At 44.8% G+C, this 25,643-nt stretch overlaps 1 long non-coding RNA gene across 5 annotated transcripts in view; it reads right to left on the reverse strand.

Annotated features, from left to right (window-relative positions):
* The window catches only part of LOC307184652, a 127,319-nt gene that overhangs the window by 12,110 nt on the left and 89,566 nt on the right, over positions 1 to 25,643 (reverse strand). For all 5 annotated transcript variants that reach the window (XR_013827777.1, XR_013827778.1, XR_013827779.1 and 2 more), the window contains one exon: positions 16,191 to 16,348. This is a non-coding gene — a long non-coding RNA (uncharacterized lncRNA). The remainder of the gene's footprint in view (positions 1 to 16,190; positions 16,349 to 25,643) is intronic.

Raw genomic sequence — 25,643 nt, forward strand, 5'->3', positions numbered from 1 at the left:
GGTAAGATTGATATGACTCAGGCATGGGATGGGAAAATTATAAAATGAGCCCCAGACACTTGACTTAGGGGACTCAGGGACAGGGGAGAAATTTACAGAGAAAAGGAATTACAAGAAGGAAAGCAAGTGTGGAGGAGGAAATCAAGAGTTTGGTTGGTTTTGGACAGGTGGCTTCTGAGGTTCATCTGTCTAGCTGGTATTTGCATACATGGGTCTGGGTCTCAGCATCATTGCCTGGACTAAATATAGAGGTTTAGGTGCATTCTGAGGCCATGAGTATGAATCACCCAGACATAGGACATAACTTTGGGAGAAAAGGAGGCCAAATACTGAAGTCCAGAGAACTCACTGGTAGAGAGGCACAGAAGAGGAACCAGTAGAGGAGACTGAGGAATAGTTAGGTGGGTAGAAAAGAAAGAGTGATTCCCTGAAAGTCGGGGAGGGCGAATTCTGAGTGGAGTGTGATCAATAGTGTCAAATGCTGATGCAGGGGAGCCAACAAGATGAGAACTAGGAAATGCACAGTGTCACAGGTTGAATTGTGCTCCCAAAAAGATATGTTCAAGTCCTAAGCCCTGGAACCTCAGAATGTGGACTTACTTGGAAACAGCGTTGTTGCAGATATAATTAAGACATAAATTAAGATGAGGTCATACTGGAGTAAGGTGGGCTCCTAATCCAATATGACTGCTGTCCTTTTAAGAGGAGAAAAGACAGATATGGAAAGAAGAATGGAGGCACAGATTGGAGTTGTGCAGCGTAAACCAGGGAACATCAAGGATTGCTGGCAAACACTGAAGCTAAGGAAAAAAACATGGGGCAGATCCTTCCCTAGATCCTGCCAAGAGAGGATAACCCTGCTGGAACTTTGATCTAAGACTTCTAGCCTCCAGAACTGTGAGAGAATAAATTTCTATTGTTTTAAGCTACCCCAGTTTGTGGTACTTTGTTACAGGAGCCCCAGGAAATGAATATGTAAAGTTAAAGAGGCATTTTGCTGCAAAGCCAGACAGGTAAGTCTTCCTTTAAGGTTGGAGGAAAGGTAAGTGCAGGTGCAGAACTGATACCTTTAGATATGGGGAGTAATGGAGTGGGAGATGGAAAGAGTTACAGACTGTTGGCATTTTTTTCTACAAAGTCAGGGCCGGGGATCATCTGCTGAGAGTGAAGGGGGCTGAAGGAGATCACAACTTCAATTACAACCTGTATTAGTTCTCTATTGCTGCATAACAAATTACCCCAGAACTTAGCAACCTAAACAGCAAACATTTATTATCTCACATAGCTTCTTTCTAAGAGTCAGGAATCTGGGAATGGCTGAACTGAGTGTTTCTGGGTCAGGCTCTCTCGTGAGGTTGTAACCAAGATGTCAGCCAGAGCTGCAGTCCTCTGAGGTTCTGACTGGGCTGGAGAACCTGCTTCCACAGTGGCTCACTCACATCCATCTCTCTATAAGGTTGCTTGAGTGTCCTCACTACACGGCAGCCAGTTTCCCCTATAACAAGTGATCCAAGAGAGAGACCAAGGCATAAACCACAATTTCTTTTATGACCTAAGCTTGGCAGTCGTATACTATCATTTCTGCTGGTGATGGCATATGTATCATCTATTGATTATACAGACCAATTCTGATACAATGACTACACAAGAGAACAAATACTAGGAGGCAGGGATCATTAGGGGCCATCTTGGAGGCTGGCTACCACATCACCTATATGCTGAAGCCTCCCGACTCTTGATACACGTCCTAATGTCTCCCCCTGAGTTTCAGACACATATATTAAGGTATCTTCTGGTCATCCTTTCTTGGATGTCCCATGAGCACCTCAAAGGCAACGTGTATAAAACTAAACTCTTCATTGTACTCCCAATCAGGTTCCTTCTCTAACACTCTCTTAGGCATAAGCTCTTCTAATGACTCAAAACGCCCAAGCTAGAAGGTAGGATCATCTACGATCACTTTCCTTTACCAATTCTTCCAATCCAAACCATCACAGGTCATATCAATTTTACTTTCTAAATATTTCTGGTATCTATTGCCTCCTCTCTATACTGACTTTCATAGCCCTAGTTAACGAATTTATCTTTCACCTGAATCACTGCAACAGCCTCCAAACTATTGGACCAACATACAGCTGTCAAGAACCACGAAGGATCTCAGATTTACCCTACTCAGGCTGGATGCTAGCCATTGCACGGATGCTGACAGAATACATGAGACTCCTGGGTCAGATACGAAGGACTTTATAACTTTCAGTAGAGCAAGTAGCTGGGAAACTACCCGTTTGTTCTGGATTATTCTTTCAAGGATGTTTGTATAGCAAGCATCTTTGGAAGATGGAGATAGAGACTCAAAGGGCAGCAGCTTTGCTTGCAGCCCATTATAAAATTATAAAATATTCAGGTTCCCTAAGCTCACTTGGGGTTTCTCACAGAGACAGAACCTCCACTTCATGTATAGCATCTGCCTGAGTCACTCCATGCTGTCCCTGTGATTCTCAAGAAGCAAGGAGGAATGGAGATGAGTTAGTATCTGATTCACAAGACATGCAGAAAAGTGATAAACTCATGGGGAATTGTCTCCCAACAACAGCCAAAATCTAAATCAGGCCATTCAATGGCTCCCTGCACCTACAGAACAAAGTCAAGTTTCTTAAATGACACTGTCCACCTCTGCCCCTTGCGTTCCTCCTACTTCCTGCCTCACAACATGGCTCAGAAATAACATGCAGCCCCTCAACAATTTGTGTTCATTCTTGCCTCTAGGTCTTTGCTTGGGTCATCTTCTTTGCCTGAATTTCCCCCTTCCCTTCCCTAGAAATTGTTCATCTTAAGCTCTGTGAAGTAGCTTCAGAGGCTCACATTCATTCTGAGTGTTACTGGGTTAATGTTTGTCTATGGGCACATGGGGCCAACCATCCTTACTCTTTAATGGACTAATATTTCCCACTCACAACTGTTTTCTTCTTCCCATAATTGGAACTGCCCTTTGTGTGATGAAAGTGCAGCCTGTTACAGTAAAATGAGTCTCCATGATTTTCTTGGCAACTTCTGTGGTGGGATCGGGTAAATACCTAATTTCTATTCTTACTTCTGATTCTAGTTTGCCTCTCAGCTGTGCTGTCTCCCCAGCAGGCCTGAAGCAGCTCCATCTGGGTTCTGTTTCTGGTTGTTTTCACTATCTCAGAGTCAAAATCAAAGGCAGATTTTCATTTACAAAATAGCCATTCCCACCATAGGTTTATAAATCTCTGACTGGAGCCCAACTGCGTGCCTGGATGGAGCAGAGTAAGGTTTAGAATGGTGGCCCAGGGCCTGCTTGCACAAGACCATCTCTCAAACAGAGCTGAATAGACTGTGTCACAAAAATGGTGTAACTTTGGATAAGACAGCTTTGAGAAATGCTGTGAGAAAACTATTGATATTAATTCATTTCAGAAGTGAACCCTGGTGGTCATTTGACCATATTTTGAGAATCAACTGTTTCGAAAGAATTCTTAGCAACACTGATTTCATTTAACTCCTTTCTTTACTTGCTCCCATTTTGCTTGTTTATTTGTTGTTTTTTGGTTTTTCTGAGAAATGAAGTTAATAGCATGAGGCACCAGCCTGGCTCAGGGTAAAGAAAACTAACGAGGAGTGATAGCATAAGGCTGGAAAGCACTCATGAAACTTGAGTGAAAAACGCTATGTGAGATCATGCTTATGTGGGTGGGATGAAAGGTACAATCTTCCCATTTGGTACTTTCTTTCTGGTTGTGCGAGTGTCACCTTCTGGGGTATCTGCCCAGCTGACAGTGATCCTTCTTACTGAGGCCCCTGCTGGGATTTATAGGGTTGGGCTCCTGGAAACCATATTTATGGAACATAATTCTGGCCCCCATCTCCCACCCCACAGGAATCTTCTTCCTTCCCTTATGTATCTCAAGCACCTACGGCAGTGTCTGGAACACAGTGAGTGTTCAATAAACATTTGTTGAATTGATGGTCCTGGGGACTGAGATGATGGAGAGATCCCTCCTGTGCTTGAGGCTGGGACTCCGGAGCTATGGGAAGCCTTGCCCCCTCTTGGGACTGAGGGGCAGCGGAAGGAGGAGACCAAGGAGACTGGGAGACAGATCTGGAGAGTGAAAATTTGGGCTGGCTCCCACTGATTCTCTAGTCCTGCTACCAGGCCTTTCCAAGGCCAAGCTGCAAACCACTCTCACTGAATCCACCCCTTTGTCCGTGCTTACACTGGCTCCAGAGTGTTAGCCCAAGGAACGTAGAAAATTTGGAAGTTGACATGGCAAAAGTCTAGGAGTGATTAACAGAAAAGTGGGTCACTCACATTACCATATGATCCAGCAATTCCACTCCTGGGCATATATCCAGAGAAAACTATAATTCAAAAAGATACATGCACCCCTATGTTCATAGCAGCACTATTCACAATAGCTAAGACATGGAAACAACCTAAATGTCCACCGACAGGGGAATGGATAAAGAAGATGTGGTACACATATGCAATGGAATACTACTCAGCCATAAGAAAGAACAAAATAATGCCATTTGCGGCAACATGGATGGACCTAGAGATTATCATACTAAGTGAAGTAAGTCAGAAAGAGAAAGACAAATACCATATGATATCACTTACATGTGGAATCTAAGATATGACACAAATGAACCTATCTATGAAACAGAAACAGACTCACAGACATGGAGAACAGACTTGTGGTTGCCAAGGGGAAAGCGGGGGTGGGGGATGGATGGACTGGGAGTTCGGGGTTAGCAGATGCAAACTATTACATATAGAATGGATACACAACAATGTCCTCTTGTACAGCTCAGGGAACTATATTCAATATCCTGAGATAAACAATAATGGAAAAGAATATAAAAAAGAATATATATATATGACTGAATCACTTTGCTCTACAGCAAATATTAACACAACACTGTAAATCAACTATACTTCAATTTTTTTAAAAAAGTGGGTCATCACCAACAGCAGCCCTGGAGCGAAAGTGGGTTGTGACCTCTGGGAAATTCTCAGCGAGCTAGCCGCCACTCATCCCTTTCTCTAGAGGCTGTCTGTACTCACAAGTGTGTTCTGACAGTGACAGGACACTGGCTTAACACAGTAGGGACATGAAATGGTCAAACGATAAAAGCCCAGTTTCCACAGAGATATTTGATAATGTTATAAGGGAAATATTATGCAGCCCATATTGGAGCTCTAAAAGCATGGTCTCAAGTGGACATTTTTTTTTTTTTTTACTCTCACCACAAAATAAAGGCAAACAAACACTATTTCTCACCACCATAGCCCTGGAGACACTACGTCAGATCACAGCATGTCAGGAACAGAAAGGTGGACAAGAAGCTGTAATACCACACAAATAGATCGTGGTCCTGTTCATCGGTAATTGGTGGAAGGCCACTCTGCAAAGCATATTGGAAGTGGAGGGTGCTTCCTAGGTTCTGTGCAATTAAGAACACCTGTGGGCTTCCCTGGCGGTGCAGTGGATAAGAATCTGCCTGCCAATGCAGGGGACACAGGTTCGTTCCCTGGTCCAGGAAGATCCCACATGCCGTGGAGCAACTAAGCCTGTGTGCCACAACTACTGAGCCTGCGCTCTAGAGCCTGCATGCCATAACTGCTGAGCCTGTTCACCTAGAGCCCATGCTCCACAACAAGAGAAGCCACCGCAATGAGAAGCCCACGCACGCCGACGAAGAGTAGCCCCCGCTTGCCACAACTAGAGAAAGCCTGCACGCGGCAACTAAGACCCAACACAGCCAAAAATAAATAAATAAATATTTAAAATTTTTTTTAATTAAAAAAATAACACCTTATGGGACGGATAAATTAGGAGTTTGGCATTAACATATACACAGTACTATATATAAAATAGATAACCAACAAGGACCTACTGTATAGCACAGGGAACTATACTCAATATTTTATTATAACCTATAAGGGAAAAGAATCTGAAAAAGAATAGAGATATACATATGTGCATAACTGAATCACTGTGCTGTACACCTGAAACTAACACAACATTGTAAATCAACTATACTTCAAATAAAAAAAAAAGAATAACGGAGGGACAGCTGATGAAGTTTTGGTATTTCAGCTCTGAACTTCGAACACTTACAAGATAACTCATAATTTTCTGCAGTTAATGTTAAGTATACTATGAAAAAGAAGGACATATTGGTGTGGAACACAAAGAATTCAGATGACAAGAGAAAATTCCGGAAAGAATCAGGACCAAGATATTTCCCTTAGTCACGCCTAGTTTAGTATTTTGTTGACACTAATGAGGAGCCCTATTAGTGGCTGGTTTTGCTAGGTTAGGCTGCAGGAGCAAACAAGTAGGCTGCCTCTGGGACTTACAGCAGCCAAGGTTTCTCCCTCACACCTGTAACCTGTCTGCTTCAGTCTCTGCTGTAGCTCGATCCCTGGTCTGCCCCACTCAGGTCTAGACTGAAGGAGCAGTTTCTATCTGGGACATGCTGCTCGCATGGCAGAGGGAAGAGAGAGGCCAGAACCACACCGTGGCTTTTGAAGCTTCTGCTCCAAGAGGCACCACCACTTCCTACCCACATTTCATTGGCCAAAATGAGTCACATGGCCAAGGCTGCCTGCAAAAAGGATGTCCAATCTCCCAGGGACAACTGCCAGGGTGGGGCAAAGTCAGGACGGGTGGTAACTGTTTTGACAATAATACAATACAGCAGGATTAGGTGTATTTCCAGAACCACACACTCTAGTAATGGTAGTCTGATCTATATAATTATGCTTAGGTTAACTATATAGTAAACAGTTTACAGACTCAATCCGTAATGAGGGCTTGGTCATTTCTAATTACTCCTTTTATGGCTCCCAAAACCTAGGTATTAAAGACTCCCTCAGGTGCTAATAAAAACCACGGATAGACGAGGTGAACCCTAATTGGCAACTGCAGGATTCTGACAGTGAGGAAATGACTTCAATGGGATCCCTCAGAGGAGTGTTTCTCAAAGTGTGGTCTGTGCTCCACCTGCAGCAGAACGGCTTGGAAGGCTGGTTTCACATTGCAGATTCCTGGGCTCCATTCTAGATATACTGAATCTGAGTTTCTAGGAGTGGGGCCTGGGAACCTGCATTTAACTAGCATCGTAGGTGATTCTGATGTAGACCAACTAGTGAGAACTGCCACCTCCGAGAACCTGCCCTCAGCAGGCTCCTGTCAGAGAGCGTTACACTGAAAGGTCCTGCCCTGGGTTGCGGTCCTGGTGCTGGTGTGCATGCCTGTACCCATGTGTTGTGGAATTTCCTGGGGAGTCAGGCAGAAGGAGATGCTTTTTATGGAACAGTTTTTAATGAGGGGCTCTACCCTTCCTTCAAATACATTTTGGTTTATATCGTTCACTATTTTTCTCATAAGTCAACATCTGTGAATCATTTTTGTTATTTGTCTATTTTTAGAAATGAAATGTGACTACATTGAACAATGTTCTCGTAAAAAATCCTCATAACAGTAACAGTTGTTCTAAAACTTATATTTTAACTGCTTCTCCCCAACAATGTACATTTGGAACCAAATCTGTGATGAAAGCTTAACTGTAAGTTTCCAAACCTGATTTTTTGGTGAGGCTTTTGCACGTTTTTCCATGTTTTAGTTATTGATCTCTAAAATGAAAAATGAAATCTAAAAACGTATATTCTGACGGGGCTCTGCCTATGCTTTTCCAGGGCTGCTTTAAAGAGAAAGACAGCAGTGTTCCGTGTGGGACAATTTGGTTTTAGAGTTGCTATTGCAGTGACCTCGGCTGCTGCCTGGGTCATTAAATTCAATACGCTTGTGCTGCGAACAAAGTTTCCTGGCCTCATTCTCCCCTAACTGGGCTGGGCTGGCACCCTGGTGACATAAGCTACCCAGGCTGCCAGCTCATTTTAGGGCAGTTCAACCTGCAAGGAGTTTGGTTAGGCTGTTCTGCTTCCCCAGGACTCTAAGGTCATCACTGCATTCCAGAAGAGGGGACATTTAGGTACACACCTCTTCTAGGTCTATTCTGTTGTCCAACCCACACCTCACATACGAATTCCTTTCTAAACTTAGCTGAGCAAGAGAGTTCACAACATCAGGATCTCAAATGTTATTTTTGAGTTATTTCTTCCTTTTTGAAGTTATGTCTACAGTCAAAGTGAGGAAGAGACAGTTTACTTCAAAATTCAGTTGAGAGGAAGGAAGGGAGAGAGAGAAAGAGGAGAGGAGGAGGAGAGACTTTTTAAAAACTAAATACTTAATTGAATAAATATAATACCAAACAAAATGCTTTCTTAAAAAAATCAATTTTATAGGTCTTTCTATTCAGGCCAATGACAAACACAAAGGCAGATATGCTAGTTTAACATAACTGGCTGATTTTTTTGTTTGTTTGTTCTGTTTTTGTTTTAGTATAGTTTTTAGCACTTGTTATCATTAGGGGATTTGTTTTTTGGTTGGATTGCTCTCTTCTTTTTATTTTTAATAATTATTGTTTATTTTAATTATTTTCTTTCTTTCTTTCTTTTATTCTCCCTTTTCTTCTGAGCTGTGTGGCTGACAGGGTCTTGGTGCTCCAGCCAGGTGTGAGGCCTGGGCCTCTGAGGTGGGAGAGCTGAGCTCAGGACACTGGTCCACAAGAGACCTCTTGGCTTCATGTAATATTAAACAGTGAAAGCTCTCCCAGAGATCTCCATCTCAATGCTAAGACCCAGCTCCACTCAACAACCAGCAAGCTACAATGCTTGACACCCTATGCCAAACAACTAGCAAGACAGGAACACAGTCCCACCCATTAGCAGAGAGGCTGCCTAAAATCATAATAAGGTCATAGGCATCCCAAAACACACCACTGGACATGGTACTGCCCACCAGAAAGACAAGATCCAGCCTCATCCTCCAGAACACAAACACCAGTCCCCTCTATCAGGAAGCCTACACAACCCACTGAACCAACCCTAGCCACTGGGGGCAGACACCAAAAACAATGGGAACTACGAACCTGCAGCCTGCGAAAAGGAGACCCCAAACACAGTAAGTTAAGCAAAATGAGAAGACAGAGAAATACACAGCAGATGAAGGAGCACGGTAAAAACCCACCAGGCCAAACAAATGAAGAGGAAATAGGCAGTCTACCTGAAAAAGAATTCAGAGTAATGATAGTAAAGATGATCCAAAATCTTGGAAATCAAACAGAGAAAATACAGGAAACATTTAACAAGGACCTAGAAGAACTAAAGAGCAAACAATCAATGATGAAAAGCACAATAAATGAAATTTTAAATTCTCTAGAAGGAATCAGTAGTGGAATAACTGAGGCAGAAGAACGGATAAGTGACCTGGAAGATAAAATAGTGGAAATAACTACTGCAGAGCAGAATAAAGAAAAAAGAATGAAAAGAATTGAGGACAGTCTCAGAGACCTCTGGGACAACATTAAACGCATCAACATTTGAATTATAGGGGTCCCAGAAGAAGAAGAGAAAAAGAAAGGGACTGAGAAAATATTTGGAGAGATTATAGTTGAAAACTTCCCTAATATGGAAGGGGAAATAGTTAATCAAGCCCGGGAAGTGCAGAGAGTCCCATACAGGCTAATCCAAGGAGAAACATGCCAAGACACATATTAATCAAACTATCAAAAATTAAATACAAAGAAGAAATATTAAAAGCAGCAAGGGAAAAACAACAAATAACATACAAGAGAATCCCCATAAGGTTAACAGCTGATCTTTCAGCAGAAACTCTGCAAGCCAGAAGGGAGTGCTAGGACATATTTAAAGTGATGAAAGGGAAGAAACTACAACCAAGATTACTCTACCCAGCAAGGATCTCATTCAGATTCGACAGAGAAATTAAAATCTTTACAGACAAGCAAAAGCTAAGAGAATTCAGCACCACCAAACCTGCTTTACAACAAATGCTAAAGGAACTTCTCTAGGCAGGAAACACAAGAGAAGGAAAAAACCTACAATAAGAAACCCAAAACAATTAAGAAAATGGTAATACGAATATACATATCCATAACTACCTTAAATGTAAATGGATTAAATGCTCCAACCAAAAGACATAGACTGGCTGAATGTATACAAAAAAAAGACCCATATGTATGCTGTCTACAAGAGACCCACTTCAGACCTAGGGACACATACATATGAAAGTGAGAGGATGGAAAAAGATATTCCATGCAAATGGAAATCAAAGAAAGCTGGAGTAGCAATTCTCATATCAGACAAAATAGACTTTAAAACAAAGACTATTACAAGAGACAAAGAAGGACACTACATAATGATCAAGGGACCAATCCAAGAAGAAGATATAACAATTGTAAATATTTATGCACCCACCATAGAAGCACCTGAATACATAAGGCAAACGCTAACAGCCATAAAAGGGGAAATCGACAGTAACACAATAATAATAGGGGACTTTAACTCCCCACTTTCACCAATGGACAGATCATCCAAAATGAAAATAAATAAGGAAACACAAGCTTTAAATGACACATTAAACAAGATGGGCTCAATTGATATTTATAGGACATTCCATCCAAAAACAACAGAATACACTTTCTTCTCAAGTGCTCATGGAACATTCTCCAAGATAGATGATATCTTGGGTCACAAATCAAGCCTTGGTAAATTTAAGAAAATTGAAATCTTATCAAGTATCTTTTACAACCATAACGCTATGAGACTAGATATCAATTACAGGAAAAAAATCTGTAAAAAATACAAATACATGGAGGTTAAGCAATACACTACTTAATAACCAAGAGATCACTGAAGAGATCAAAGAGGAAATAATTGGCTGATTTTATACGGCACTTACACCTTTTAGTCTACAAGTACATTCTTTTTTGTTTGTTTTTTGTGGGTTTTTTTTGCGATACACGGGCCTCTCACTGTCGTGGCCTCTCCCGTTGCGGAGCACAGGCTCCGGATGCGCAGGCTCAGCGGCCATGGCTCACGGGCCCAGCCGCTCCGCGGCATGTGGGATCTTCCCAGACCGGGGCACGAACCCGTGTCCCTTGCATCGGCAAGCGGACTCTCAACCACTGCGCCACCAGGGAAGCCCCTACAAGTACATTCTTAACTGATAGAGAATATCTAATACAACCATGTCTACAGAACTAGGAAATAAGTTTCTAAGACAGATTTCACAGACCCCATCTTTTATACCCAACCCTGGCAAGGTCAAGGAAGAAGAAAGGGAGGGAGGGAGGGAGGGAGGGAGGGAGAAAGGGAGGAAGGAATTTCCACTTTGTCCACTTTGCCTCCCTTTTGCTTCCGCTGTGCTGACCTGGCCTCATAGCACCTCTCAACTGAATCCAAACATCCACATTTCTGTGTCCCTCCAATGATGGGCTCTCTTTCCTGTGGCTCCTAGATTCTGCCAGTTGAGCACAGCCAGATACATGTCATAAGATGAAAAGCATCATGCCGGAGGAACTTCTGGATCTCTAGAAGGTTGGTACAGAGAAGGACAAATGGCGGCGTGAAGTCTAAATTCACCCACCATTGTCATGAAATTGTCGTGAGGCTCCCCCACTGGAAAGGAACCCCTCCCTTTTATACTGACCGCAGAGCAACAACTCGTTAAAGCGGCATCATGGTGAGCCACGCTAGTGGCAGACACCATGCCAACTCGGGGCACTGTTTTTTATTCAGCTAATGTAGACTTAATTTAGTTTCTTGGGATTAGAATGTTTCAATATTGCCTTATAAAAATATTCCATTCTGGTCCTCGGGCAGAGCATCACTTCAGAAAAGCTGCAAGGTTTTAGCTGCCTGTTTCTCTTGCATTCCTGTTTTTGTCTGTAATTTCTAAAGACTAGTCAGTAGACGAGGCGCTTTACAAATACACAAAGACAAGGGCCTGGCCCTCAGTCAGAAAAACACAACCCAAATGAAAATAATCCAAGCAGAAGCAGTAACAGACAGTTTGGGGGGAGGGCATTGGCTTTGGAAAGCGGAGTTTAAAGTATTTCTGTTTGTGTTTTTGTTTTGCAATGGGAGTGATTTGAAGGGCGAGGGGGCGGCCTCGTCCTGAGGTTTGCTCTGTGCTTCTTCGACACAGGCTAGCGGTCTCAGGAGGTCACTCAGTTCAAAAGCAAAGTTGTTCAAACTGACCCCCCTCCCCCCAGAGAAACTGCTTTCTATGGTAGACAGCGCCTTTTTTTCCAACGGCTTTGTGGCTGACCTCAGCTCCCCAGACAAGTGTAGGCTTCAATAAGATAATTGCTTTCCAAGGCATTTTGCCTCCCCCATAGAAAATCTTGAACACCGAGCGCACCTCTACAGGGAGGAGACCACACCTGAAGTCATATCCCTAATTGGTTGTTTTATTTGCTTTCATCAGAAAGTTCTACTGACTACATCAAGCAAAAGTCAGGCATTTAACTTCCTAGAAACAAGCCAGTTACCCGGCACTGTGGCATAGTCAGTTAATCCAAGACACATTTTTATGCAAACCTCAAGTTATAACCCACATATGGTGGCAGATCATTATCCTGAGACTCTAAATTGAACCAGTTATGTAGTTGGAGGTGGATCTATCATAATCTGGAAAACTTTTCTTTTACTGGTCTATTTTAACAAGTAGGGAGGAAATAAAACTCAAAAAGCATAAACTGTTTTACATTTTGAATTGAACTTTGATAAAAATGGAAATACTCCAAAATAAAGAAATACTGGCCAAAAAAAAAAAAAAGGAGAGAAAGATGCAGACAAAAATAAAGTAGAAAATGTGGAAATAAAAAGGTTCTGTTACTGCTTTTACATTTCCTGATTCAGTTAAGTGGAAAAGGCAGGATATACAACTATGTAGAGATATTATCCCTAATGAGAGAGAGAGACAAAGAGAGAGGGGACAGGAAGGCAGAGAGAGACGGAGACAGACAGAGGTAGAAGACTAAAATGAAATGGGTCAAAATAGACTCCAGGGATTATCCCTGGGAATTGGAATTACAGGTAACTTTCATTTGTCTTTGGGCTTTTTGTGTTTTCCAAACTCTCTGCAGTGAGCATGTTTTTCTTTAACAGTAAGAGTCAATAAAATATTTTTTAAAATTGTTTCTGATCCAAAATGCAATGATCTTTACACTTTGAGTCCGAGCACACGAGCTGATAGACTTGAGGGTTGTTAAAAGGAGAGTTTCTATCTGTACTAGTGCGCCCCCCAGGCCCAAAGGAACAGGGGGCGCGCACACACACTCCTGCACACTTTGTATACAGCTCACAGATAGATAGACTTTTCCAACCTAAACATATTTTAACCGTTCCAACGCCCCAAGCTGCAGTAACAGGTGACAAAATAAAGTATTTAGTGCCGACCTCCCGCAAATTATTACCATCTCCATCAGTGGACACCATCTGCAAGGTCAATTCCAGTTGTCCACAATGCATTTGCTTTATACCTCACGTGTGCCACATAATACGAGCTTAACACAGTAGGAGCTGATGTGCCCTGTAGAAGCCAGGTTCACCCTGGTGTTGGCTTTAACTGCATTGGTTGTTTCAGGAGCCCTGATCTCTTGATTCTGTACCGTTTCAGTGCCTGGCACAGCCAGAGCTGGGAGAGTGCGCAGAAACTTGCTCTGGACATCTGTTCCATCCACATCATGAAGTTGGCTTGGTCTCCTCTGCAGACCTTTCTGTTTCCTTGGCGTTTGCCCTTTGGATCACTTTGTGGATAAAAGATACCCTCAGAGACAGACTCCAGAGAGTTATGCTGGCCTGCTGCCTAGAATTATTCACTCCATTTGAAAACCCTTGAATTTGAGGTTTATTTAGAACAAGAGCCTTTCCACAGAAATGCAAATACCTTAAAAGGGTTCTGACCCACTGGTCTTTCAGACTTGATCAGATTGCTGCCCCTCTAACACCTAGACAGCTAGATTGGGAATTGGAAATTTCGATGAAATATACAGGGAGCTAAGTGGCAGGTAGGGATGGAAGGATGCAGCTTGAAGAGTATGGCACAGATGGGCCCTTTGACCCCGGGGGGCTGAGGGAAGAGGCACACATATGTATTAGGGGAGGAGCAGAGGCAGCCTCTACTCTCCACAAACCTCTGACCCTCCCTCGCCCCTCACGCTCAGAGGATGACTTTGCCTTCCTCCACAGACTTCCTCAGCTTCCTGCCAGAAACCCAGCCAGTTCTCCAACGCCCTGCACCGCACCCAGCCTCCCCTTCTCCCAGCTGGGCTCTGTCCGCCCTCTGCCTACTGGATCCCAGCTCCGCCGCCTTCCCAGCCACCGCCCTTAGCTCCTTCCCCTCGGTCTCCAGCATCTTCCACTTTTCTCTCTTCACTGGCTCCTTTAACCAGTTTTCCCACCTCGACAAACACAAAATGCTCTCCCTAAACCCACCGTCCACTCCCACCATGCCCCCTCTCAGCCGGGTATCTGGGAAGGGCTGCTTGTCCCCTTGCTTTCCATGGCCTCTCCCTGATCCCGTTTCTCCTGATCCCTCTCTCCTCACCCAGCGTCTCTCTTCTGCTCACCTCCCCACTCGGAAACTGCTCTTGCCCGAATCACCGCTGACTTTGTGACGAAAGCAATGGGAACTGCAGTTCTTGGCTCATGACCTCCCCAAAGCCTTTGACCCTGGTGACCCCTCTGCTTGTTAGCTCTTTTCCTTGACTTCTTTGGTCCTACTCTCCCTGGGTGACTCATCCCCTCTCACTATCCACACGCTGATGACTCCTGAGTCTGTACTTTCAGCCCAGGCCACCTTCCTGAGCTGCACCCCACTGGCACCCATCCGTCTACAGGACAACCCACATCTCACAGACACGTCAACCAACATTTCCAGGATGGAATCCATCACCTTCTCTCCCTCCCCCACCAGCCTGTCCTCTTGTGTCCCGGGGATTTGTCCATGCAGATTCCTCTGCTTGGAGAGTACCTCGTCCCCTTGACCCTCTGACTCATCATCCTTCAGGTCTCAGGTTAGTTGTCACTTCCTCTGGGAAGCCTTCCTTGATACCCTAAGTCCGAGTCAGGTGCTACTATGATTGCAGAAGCTTCCATTTGTAACTCTTTATAAAATCATCTATCCTTGCCACTGAAATATTCGCTCCTTGATGGCAGGGATCCTTCAGTCTTGTTCATTCTCTCTCTTGGCCCAGCATGATGTCTCGCACACAGAATCCTCAATAAAAATGCATTTATTTGAAAAAACTGGAAGAGTCCATTTCCAGCATTCAGGCAGCCAGAGAAGTGGGGGAGGAAGGTCTCCTTCCCCTTCAGAGTCCCCCTCCAATAGTTTCTGTTCACAAGAGCCAGGCTCCACTACCCTTTGCCCGACTCTTCAACCTAAACATCAGCCCATGCAGACTTGTATGTGCCCAGCCCCACACCTTTTCCGCCACAGATAACAATTTTTTTCTACGAGAAAATATATTCTTTCTCCTTAACACTGACTTTAAAATGAGCTTTTAAGGTGAGGACTATCTCTACCATATGTAAATATGGATGACTCAGCACAAGTACATTCTAGGTTGGTTCTTCCAAGTAAAATAAATAACCTTGCCACAGGATAATTCTTAAAAGCAATTTGATTTATGTCTTAGCTTTTGTTTTTCTTTCTGGAGTCTAACTTTATTAAAGAGAAATGCTCAATTCCAATATGGTCATTTTGAAAAATTGTTTTTATTTATTTATTTTATTATTATATATTTTTTTGCGGTACGCGGGCTTCTCACTCTTGTGGCATCTCCCTTTGCGGAGCACAGGCTCCAGACGCGCAGGCTCAGCGGCCATGGCTCATGGGCCCAGCCGCTCCGTGGCATGTGGGATCCTCCCGGACTGGGACACGAACCCGTGTCCCCTGCATCAGCAGGCGGACTCTCAACCACTGTGCCACCAGGGAAGCCCGAAAAATTGTTTTCAAAGTTCCAAAATGCTCAATAGTTTTTCCTTTTGCTTTGGCTGGTTCTATTTTTTATAGGTCCAAATACATATTCTTTGATCCTTTAATTAATACTTGTGGCTAACTTATGAGAGAAAGAAATATTTGAATGAGTTTATACAAATGAGTCATATGATTTCCCCAACCGAAGCCACAACACACAACACCCTGCACTGTAGGACACCTGTTTGTCTCTTTCCAAAGGTTTAGAGAGGGACTTTAAGAGCAAATTTGAAGTAACAGAGCTACACTCACCACTGTGTTGGCAGAAGGGCCGGGCTTTTTCTTCCTGGGCCACTGCATAAAAGGGTGGCAGCCATTCAGGAGGTCCAGATGAGCTGTAGTGTACCTTTTTAAACCAACGATGGGGACAGGGGACATCATGGTATCTTTTCACCAAAGAAAGGTGTTCACTGTGGGAATAATAAGAAAAGTATAAAGAAACTGGAGGGACTAAGTGGTCTGTGGGTAGACAAATTATTCTAGTTCTGTTTGCTACCATTGGATAAGACTTGTTCTTTTTTTTTAAATGCTTGGCTTATTTATTATTTATTTATTTATTTATTTTTGCTGTGTTGGGTCTTCGTTTCTGTGCAAGGGCTTTCTCTAGCTGTGGCGAGCGGGGGCCACTCTTCATCGCGGTGCACGGGCCTCTTACTATCGCAGCCTCTCTTGTTGCGGAGCACAGGCTCCAGAAGCTCAGGCTCAGTAGTTGTGGCTCACGGGCCTAGTTGCTCCGCAGCATGTGGGATCTTCCCAGACCAGGGCTCGAACCCATGTCCCCTGCATTGGCAGGCAGATTCTCAACCACTGTGCCACCAGGGAAGCCCAAGACTTGTTCTTGGTACCACGTGAATACTCTTCTTCCCAACAGAACATTCAAGAAAGTGCCTCATCACACTGCTCAGATAAGCACGGCCTGCTAGCCCCCGTTTTGGGAATGCCTTATGAGCACTTTTGTTTTTCCTTCACTTTTCATGCTCATTTCGTAAGGGTTTGCTCTTGACCTGAACTTGCTTTCCATCTATCATTTTGTTCTCTGGGGTAGGCAACTGTATGGAGTATAGATTGGAGCTTGTGACCCTTCCCTGTTTCTCTGTGTCCCTGGGATTTCCCCCCTTCATCCTCTAGATCTCTGCTGGAAGTTTCTCTTTAACTCCCACCATCCACTCATCAGGAAGGAAGGCATCCTGTCCCCTTTGTTCAAGGCGGGAGCAGCTCTTTCCGTCTTCCTCGGCCCCCTGCACCATGCTGAGGGTGTATTATGTGTCCCATCAATATTTAAGTCAGTGCTATTCAGTCTTGTTTGGGGACCAGCAGCATCAGTCTCACCTGAGAGCTTATGGGAAATGAAAATTCTCAGGCCCTGTGCTTAACCTACTGAAGCAGGATCTCTGAGAGTGGCGCCCGGGAACCTGTGTTAACAAGCTCTCCAGGTGATTTCTATACCGAATGAGCATCACTTAGCTGACAGAGGGGCAGAGATGGGAGATTATTCATGCTCCTTCTAGAAGAAGGGCGTCAAACACCCTGGCAGCAGGTTACAAGGCTCTCCCGACGCCCTAAACAGACACGTTTCTGAAATCGGCAGCAAGGATTAAGGACCAAGTTTTACCAGCTGGGAGGTTTCTCTTGAAAGTCCCAAAGTTTCTGTTCTTTTCTCCCACCGCACCCTCTTCCCCATAACTACTCTGTAGCAACCAGTCTGATGTGCTCATTGTCTGGCAATGCGACATCCTTTGCCCATTTGTGGGTTCCTAAATCTCCAACAATCTAGCACTGCCCACACCCTGTGTCAAGGCTGGTTTCTGCCAGCAAACGTATTTCTTGAGCACTTGATAATGATATATGCAAGGTTTCATTAACCACCCTCCTCCCCTCGCAAACCTCTTCTTCCCACTGCTGCCCGTTCCCTGTGGAACCCCTGCCTGGTGATTGTCTGACCCACAGCAGGGCACTCAGTCTCCGAAACTTAGAAAGCGAGAGCTGAGGCCCCAGAGCAGTCTCAGCTCTCATGATTTTCAAACCGTTTAGTAAAATAACCAGATTAGAACACCTACACAGAAAATGAGACAAGGCAGTATTTTATTAGCATGAATGCATTTTGGAGTTAAAATGAAGTTAAATTGTAGGTTAAGCAATGAGTATAATAAGGCTATCATGACCCCCCAAATTGAAGTTAGATGGATAAGAGCAGTTGGGTCTGCCTCTGCATCCAGTTTATTTCTGGAATAGTTGGTTGCACGATATTGAGGAAAAGAAATCCTCATTCAGATAAGTGGTTGCACATGGTAACAGTTGTTTTTTGTTTGTTTTTTTTTTTAAAGATAACTTACCTTGCAAGCTTGAGATACTCTTCCACTAGACAGACGGCAGAACAGCTTTATTCCAAGGTTTACCCACAGAGAGGTATTTGGAAGGCATTATAATGAACATGCTGGCAGTCGTCAGTTAAAAATTTGCACGTGTCATATTTGTATCCCTTTTTTATACAGTTGGAAAATTTTTTAATGCCATTTCAATCAAATGTCTGTAGAAACTCTAAAAACCTCTGCAGCCCTCAGGGCTCTAACAAAGTGCGACTGAAGTCACTTGCTCAGGTCCTGTGGCCTTTTGGTGTCAGAGCTGGCTGCATCTCATGTCACCTGACTCCTGTTTTTCTTCTATGTTTCACATGGGACATCCAAGCCCCCACCTGCACCCTCCCTCCACCCCCACCCCCCACCCCCCCCGTAGATTCCAAGTGCCTTTTGCTCAGGGCCGAATCTTCCAGAGCAGGAGCTCTGTTTATCCTGCTGAAGTGAATTACAGAATGGAAATTCCCCAGAGCCATCTCTCATCTTGGGCTGGAGAGAGTGCCGGGCAGGAATGAAGATGCTGCTAAGTGACTCTGCCTCTTCCCGGTGTCTGCCCGTGGGCTGGTACACACAGTCCTCTTAAAAGAATACGGTTACCTTTCAGCAGCCAGGGATTGGCATGCTGACTGAGCTCTGCTCGGCTTTTCTTTCATCAGGCCTAGTCCCAGAAAGCACTTGCTCATTTAGATGGGCTGCATCTGGCATGTGCTCAATTTAGCTAACAAAGATATTATTCTAGCAATGTGGGGGGCAGGGAGACGGGGCAAAGAAATGGTGCGGTCTTGGAGGAGAAGCAAATCGATCCTGGCCACTACGGATGGCCTCAGATATCACAGGCTGCAGCTCACAGACCCTTGCTCTTAGCAGCTCACTGTTTGGAAACTAGCACCCTGAGGAGAAAGCCTTATTAGGGTGAGGGCGGCAGAGGGTTCTTGGAGAAAAATGGAAGTGTTCTACCAGGCTTACTGTTTCATGAAGAAAGGTCGAGAAACCATTTCTCTCCTTCAGCAGCTTGCCTTCTCCTTTCGCCTCAGAGGACGGGCAGCAGCAATTCCTCCAGAACTTACTGAGGCCTGGTGATGGGGTGTTTCCCCCGCTCAGAGCTGAAATGCCGCCTACCTCCACACAGCTTTGGAAATTAAACAGGTGTCAGGCATGTCTGTCATCAGGTGAGAGAAATTCAGTCATGTAGGCCCCAAACAGCTCACCCAATAAAGGCCCTCAGGTCTCCTAGCAACTTGCTGTGCTTGGATTTTCCACCTACTTTTGCAAGGTGGAATTTAATTAAAATATATATATATCTGAGGGCCCTGTCAGTAAAACCGAAAGAGCTGGAACCTAGCTAGAGGTTTAGCTGACATTGATCCCTCTAACTGCCTCACTTTATGAAGAAAACTGGCCCAGGACTGATCGTGATTTATTCTTTACTTCCTGGTAGAATTAGAATCAAATTGAATGCTTTAATATTTTTGTCTTTCACAAAAACAGTAATATATCTAACAAGGCTGCATGCTGTTATGTTCAGGCCTAATATAATCACCCCACAGAAGGTACTGCTGGCTGCTTCCCCAGCATCCATTCTCTTCCTCCTCGCCCAGAAATGATTGACAATGTACTCAGGTGAAAATATTCATATCCCCGGACTCTCGTACACATGAGAGCAGCCATACTCCCCAGTTCTGGCTAATGATCTGTAAGCAAAGTCTATGGGATGGGGTTTTTCATGAAAATGTACAGACTCAGATGATATGGGAACTTTGCACGTCCTTTTTTCTGTCTTCTTCTTGGTTGGAATGAAGGCTGGAGGCAGAGCAGCCACTTTGCAACCATGAGGATGAAACCCTCACACTAAGATTGTGGAATAGCAGCTACAAGGGGTATGGGTCCTTGATGACTACCTTGAACAGTTGTAACAGCCCTTGATTGCCCACCTCAAAACTTTTTCTCAGCTGAGCAAAATAAAACCCATTGGGTTAAGACTTTGGGTTTCTCTTAAAGGCAGCTAAATGCGATTCTAACCAAAACCCTTTCAAAACACAAACTTCAGACCATCACTTTAGGCTAAGGAGTGTTCCTGTCCAGCTGGTAGACGGAACAAAAGTCTCTTTTCTCATTTCATAACATGAGGAAATTTGGGGGAGTGGGAAAACATAAACTGAGTAACTCTGTTCCAGCTGAATCCAATTCTACCCCTCATCCATTGACTACCTGAGCCTTTAGCAGCATGTGGGCCATTGGCTACCTCCTCCTCCTTGGAATTTTCTCCTTCCTTGCTTTTGTGACACCATTTGCCATGCTTTTCCCTCATCTTTTTGGCCCACTTTCTGCTCTCTCATGGGTCCCTCTTCTTCTGCCTGCCCCCTTCATGCAGATGTCTGCCAGGTTTCCCCTTCTCTTAGCCTCTCACACTCACGTGGGTGGTGATCATTGTTCACCCGCACATCCATTCTAACTATGCAGTATTGGGAACTAAAATGGTATCTATTGACATTGGATCAAGTTGTCTACAAGGTACTGCTAAGAGACAAACAGCAGCTCCCAAGAGAAGATGGGCTGTTAGATTCCTTTTCTGTAAAGTAGGAGGAAGAAAAGCATATATATATTCATAGAAAGCAATATCTGAAGGATATTAAGATGTTAACAGTGGATAGGTGATGGGGTTAAGGGTTTAAAATCCTTAATTCAAATATGAAATTAACCCTTTAGTCTCTAAGGATTGAGAGGAAGTAGAGATTGCTTCAATAGATTTTCAGTCATTTCCAAATTATTTTTCCTTTTTCATTCCATAGGTACGTTCTCATGCTTTAGTCAATCATCCATCTATTCACTCAGTGAGTGCCAGGTGTGTGAGAAGCATTGTAAAAACAAACCCAAGGTGCGAGGTGCTCTCATTTAAAACAAACAGGGTATATATTATTTCCTTTTTAAGTTGATTGATAAAGGGTATCATTTGAATAATCACATTTAAGGGATTTTCTGGGTAGACCACAATATGTGCTACACAGCAGATCCCCCAGCCTCTTTCCTGACTGAGCACCAGGTATTCTATCCAGGTCCCGGGCCGATTGCTGCTACATGGTCCCTGGAGACTTCCCTGGACTGGGGCTCTGCCCCCAGAATCTGCTGGACCTGTCTTCTCTGGGTACTCTACAAGGTGACAGCCCCAGGATGTTTTCCAGCTTCTCTGATGAATTCTAAGCCCTTCAAAGTGAAAAGTTTAGAAAAATTAGTATACTCTAGAGCTTGTCTAGCTCTAACTTTGCACTTGCAAAAATACTCAGGTGCCATAAGACAACTCTTGCCTACACACAGAATTAGATGTAATGGTGACAGCCTCAAACTCCTTCCCTGCCACCACCAAACCCACAAACCTGATGGCATCTGAGCCCGGGCTTTCCACCTCCCCTCCGGGAACAGTGAAATAAGCCGCCTTTCCCTGTTTATAATCAATCCCTCCTCTTGTCCTCCGGATTCTGGCTTCTTGCCTCCTTACAAATCTCTCTCCATTGATCATTCCCGTTCTCTCCTGTGTCTTCAACCTCTTTTTCTCTGGACTGGGTCTTTCCCATCAGCATTTACACACTCTCGAAGTCTCTTCCGACTGGGGAAGCATACTGAAGGGATTGATTGTGTTATAAATTTTGGATGAGGCTGGAGCTCTGTGTTGTTCAGGCTGTATCTTGCGCATCTAAAAAAGTGCTGGGTCTTCTGGGGGTTGTAGGGCCATTAGCAGATTGCTTTTTTTACTGAACATTCTACAACACGTTTTCAATTCTGAGATCTCCCTTCAGTTGCTGGTACCAGACCACTCCCTTGCAGGTCAGCACTTGGTTTCTCTGGAAAGGCCTCTGGCTCCTCACGTGTGCAGCGTGGCTCCCCTCCCACGGCTGAGCAGCTGCTCATGGACAGAATGGATGTGGACAGAATCTGCCAGCAGGTGATGTGTGCGGCACGCCAGGTCCTCCATCCACTCAGAAGCGTCCTTAAGCCTGCGTCTTCAGGATATGCTGGCTCCATGTGCCACCCGTCCTTCAACTTGGAGGGGCGGGGTGGGAGGGGGGTCTGTATATCTCGTTCCCTTTAAATGGGGGCCACTTAAATGTGTGTTTGTGTCTAAAGAACTAGAACACATCCTGGGTGTATAAGTGGGAAGTATTTGGAAAACTGGCTAAAAACTTCATAAAAATTATTTCCATTTTCTGAATATAAATATCCATTAGCATTTTTTTTTATCCATCCTTTGGAAATAAAGGTTAATTTTTTTCACTTGATGAGTGTGAGGGAAATCAGATACATTTCCACAAAATCTCCTTCACGTACCTGGAACGAGAATTCCTTAGCCATTGAAGAGTGAGAAGGGCTTCACTCAGGTGACCCTCCTGGGAGCTTTCGGGTGACCAGGAGTAAAAATTTGGGTTAGAAGTTGGCCAAGCCGCAGAGTTTTTAAAGAATCTATCATGACCTCCGTCTCCCAGGGCCTGTTTTCTTGGAAAGCTAGAAACTCCCGTAACTATTGAGCCTCCCCATCCACTATCACCACGGGGTGTTCCCCAGTCTGCCTAGCACCCGAGGCGGAGGGAACCACAGCACAAAGCGGCCAGCTTCCAGGGGACTTTTGTGAATTTGGCTCCTGACATTTTCAAAAGCGTGAGTGCTCATCTCTCCATCCCCCCCCGGGCACAGCACCCCCTGTCCCCACCCCACCACTGGACCAGATCTCCTGGGCACCACTGCCCCCTTCCCACTGAAGGATGCCAACCCCACAGACCTGGCAAATCCTGCCTGAGCCGGTCTGCTATTGTGTTCAGTTGTGTTGAATGTCAAGACAGGTCTGAGAAAACAATTAGCTTTGACAGACACCAGGAGAGGCCTGCGAGAAGACCCCTGCAGTCTGTTACAGAGAGGTGACAGCTTTGGACAGCGTGCTTGTTTATCCATGTCTCAGGTCAGTGTGTCCATGTGTGTCTGTGTGTGATCTTTTTGCCTTTGCCCAGAGGTGAGTATGGGCTTTATTGATAACAAGTGATTCTGACTTTGAGGGTATCATGTGTGCATAACCTCTAGTGTCTGTTTGTCCAGGTTGAAAGGACACATATTGGTGTCTGGTCATACACATCATTTTGACCCTTTCCTGCAGCAGCTCTATTTGTTGGAAAGGGAAAGCAGCGCCTGGATATCACTGTCTTTTGCTGTGTGCTCTCTGATCTGTCCTCTGCACCGTCCCACTCCCTTTTCGAGTTCTCCCTTCTGCATCAAACTGCCAAAGTCCACTTTGTTTTTAACTCCAGCAGGGGACTGACTTACTCTATGTTTTTATAGTAAGACACACTGTTGGTTCTAGCACTCCCTACTGCCTGCTTCCCAGATGAAACTTCCTTGGGGCAGAAGAAAAGAAGAATCAGCCTCCCTTGGCTGCACAAATAGATGTGACATTCAAACCCAGAGCTAAATGGAATTCTTGAACGTTTGCAGGCTTGTGCAATGACCTATGAAGTCAGACTCTAACATTTTCTGATTAATCACTTGTGTGCAGTAACTTTAATACTTTGAAAACATGAAAGAAACAAAGAAATGAAATCCTTTGCCATCCTGACTACCTGTGGAGAGTTACTAAGATTCTGATGAGGGTTACCTTCCTCTGATGACACTGAGATCTTTTCTTTGTAAAGAACTGCTGGCCACTGAGGATTTTTGCGAACAGAATTCAAAAGGAGGGAAATATTCCGTGATGGCGTGACTCTGAGCCCAGCACAGCATTCACTGAATGGCTGCCCCGTCAGGTCAGCATGGAGACAGAGAAGTGGCATTTGTCAAATCTGAAAGCCGAGGGCGAGGGGGTTCCAGAGCAGAGGAGGCCGACGCCATCAGCCGTCTGTCTATGCGAGTGACAGCCACTCTGCCCATATAAGGTGGTAAGTGGGACGCTCCAGAGCTGAAGGAGTTGAATGTGAGGAAACATAAGGGTAGCTGAGAGTGTCGGACATTCCAGAAGAGGGCTGGGGAGGGAAGGGTTTCTGGCAGGTCCTAACCCAGTCCTGCTGGTTTGGATGAGAAGTGGGTTTTCTATATAAGCTGACCTTCCAGGGGTGGGAGACAAGAGAAGAGAACCCTTAGCAAAAAAGGGTTTCTGACGTAGGCGCAGCTCAGTCCGGGGGGAGCTGCAGAGCAGGGGTGCAGGTGGGGCTCCCTGAAATGAAAAACCCCCCAGTGGTCACAGCCTGAGTGGAACCCAAGAAGCCACCTGGCCCATGAAACAGTTCCTCTTCCTGCCTGCCACACTGAGGGGATTCTCTTCCCAGGTAACGTGGTAAATTCCCCTGTAATCTTAAAATGCAGGTAACATCTTGGCCCCGGTGAGAAATGGCTGGCATCATGTTTCCCCCCAGTATGATTTCCTGTACATCCAGCGAGGGGCCCTGCCCACTCCCCTGCAGGGCTCCGGAGCTGAGTTGAGAAGGAAAAAACAAGGCTGATTCATGTTTGTGATTAACTTCTCACCTAATGCTGTAATCCCATCCGTAGCACTGGCCCAGCTGTCAGTGCTGAGCTGGGAACTCAGCTCTTGGGGGCGGAAGGGCGGGGTAGGCTGCGGGTTCTGCACCAACCTGGGCTCCAGCCACCCTGCCAATATCACCTTCTGCGGGCTGCGTCTCCGATGTCACCTCCTTTGGGGATCCCTTTTTCTGCCTCCGCCATTGGATCTTTGCCTCCAGATTACCCTGTGTCATTTTTTAAATTTGCACCTCCTGCGTAGTATTGATACTTGCATTCTCTTTAAACCTTCTGAGGTGCCAAGCCCAATACCAGGCGCAGGTTTAGGACTCAGTGACTCACAATGAAGTGAACGGAACCGCACGGGATGCCCGCCCCTGGAAGACCGCACTGGACAGAAAAGAAGCCCAAAGCAAATGCCGCCCTCTCTCTTGGCTGCAACTCAGCTGGCCCGGCCGGCAGTGCAGATGCGACCTCCCTCTGCTTTTCTCAACAATAATCCCAGCCCCTTGTTATGATAAACTACTTGCTCCTTGCTCGCAGTACATTCAGGAACTGGACTGCCGCCAAGGAAAACTCAGGAGCAGTGGTAGGACTATTGAAATAAATTCATGGCCTATGATAAATACAGGAAAAACAGTGCCGGTTAATAAACTTATATGCCAACAAAATCCCATGGTTATTTAAGAGGAGGAGTTTTTACATAAATGTGTATGATTTTAAGTAATAAGGCTGTTTTTTTTTTTCAAGCAAGCAATTCACAACCTATTTAGCCAAGTAGATGCTAGCCCTTCAAAGTGGATATTAATACTGTGGGAAGCTACGACTGCCTGAAAAAGCTCTAATTCCTGTTTTCAGA

This window comes from Stenella coeruleoalba (genome assembly GCF_951394435.1).
Source record: "Stenella coeruleoalba genome assembly, chromosome: 3".
Taxonomy (NCBI): domain Eukaryota; kingdom Metazoa; phylum Chordata; class Mammalia; order Artiodactyla; family Delphinidae; genus Stenella; species Stenella coeruleoalba.